Raw genomic sequence first — 1,757 nt, forward strand, 5'->3', positions numbered from 1 at the left:
TCCACACYGATCTGCTGGTATGAGACTGTATGTGGGCTTGACAGGGAGGGATGGGTATGTAATAATTTAAAGTTTATAAATATATTTTAAAGACAAAATGCTCATAACATATTGTCACCATTTGCTGGCCAAAAGCAAAGGCATTTTGAATATCACTGGGAAAGCTGAAACATGCTGGTAGGAGATGGGAAGGCCAGGGCAGCTTTTGTGGGGTAAAAAGCTGCTACCAGAGGAGTGCTGTAAGCAAATAAACTACTTGTCTGAAATATGTTCTYCTTTACATTTTTGCTTCTATGTATGCTTCTCACATGGAGAATTTTTAGCATCTTTTGCATCACTTTTTTTTTACAGTATTATAAGTGTATAAAAAAGTTGGAGAGGGGAGGAGGGAGTTTGGATGAGACATGGAGTGGGCTCACTAATGACAGTCATGTCTGATTCTGCTTTCCTCTTCTTCTSATGTAGACTGATCAAATCCAGAATGTGGATTGTCTGCCACTGATTTTAAGAAATAATGCAGCTGCAGTCAGTGAAGTTTGGATTGGCCAAAAGCCATGCCTGGCCTGAAAGATTACAGAGAGCCAGACCAATGTCCTCCAGTTAGATAAGCTGGCATTCCATAAAAGAAAAGCATAGTAATTGGAGGACGAATAGGAGGAAGAAATGCATTTCCTCTTGAGGCTGTGTCATGGCATTGCTCAGCACATGAAGTGCTGGGTTTGACCCTGCTCTGTGGGTCACTGTGACAGCAAGATCCAGCTGTCACATCCCTGCTCGTGTGTGGCACAGCTCGGATCCCTCACTCCTCYCAGTCTGCTCTCATTTGGCAGGGAGAATTCCTGTAGCCCTTGTGTGGGAAGATGACTGGAGGGATATTATAATGGAAAATATGGTTGATACTGTCTGTATGGAATGTGGTGAGCATCCCCAGCTTGCCACACACAATTTAAAGAGGGCTAAACAGAGGATGGAGTGGAGTGGAGACATTGTGGCCAGACTCTGGCGAAACCCTTGGGAAGGAGCGAACTCAGTGATACTTTCTAGCTGATAATCCACACAATAGCTGAAAACCAAGGAGACCAAGGAAGATACCCCACTGTTGGATCAGCAGTTGTGGCGAAATCCCTCTCCTTGGGCTGAAACCTGTCTCCATCCCAAGGTTATTGCAGGTATTATCCTGAGATTCCCACCCCAAGGTATGACCACGCCTCACTCAGATGTATGCCTAAAGTCACTCAAGCCCCACCCACATGTGAAGAAATAGCATAGAAGTTATATAAGTTAGGAACAGAAGTGTAAGAATATGGAACTATACAAATTAAGAAATGGGGAGAAGTTAGGGACATCTCAATTGTAACTTCTGGAGTCAGTCGATGTGCAGAAACTGTCTCTTTACCCCTAGAGACACCTATAGTATAAGACCTGCACTCTATGCACTCTGAATGATTATCTAGACCTAACTTTTGTTAGAATTCAGGGCTTGTTAGTATGTTGCTTTCAATTAGGGTACTGCTTTGAACCGTTTTCCGGTCAGATACCACCACCGGCAATCCTCGACCCTTAAGGCGCCGCAATTTCATTGTTATTTCGTAACCTGTTAACGTGAGTCCTCCCAGGGCGCTGACAGCCTAATCGAACATGAAGGTTTTGAGGAAATCTCCCCTTTTCCCCGTGACACGCGAGTTTCGGGCGATGCCGAAGGTTTGAGGGCGCTGCCCGCACTAAAGATGGCGGCGGCGCTGACCCGGAAGGGGCGG

Source organism: Malurus melanocephalus, unplaced genomic scaffold (genome assembly GCF_030028575.1).
Source record: "Malurus melanocephalus ecotype Western Australia unplaced genomic scaffold, MMel_1.1 scaffold_289, whole genome shotgun sequence".
Taxonomy (NCBI): Eukaryota; Metazoa; Chordata; class Aves; order Passeriformes; family Maluridae; genus Malurus; species Malurus melanocephalus.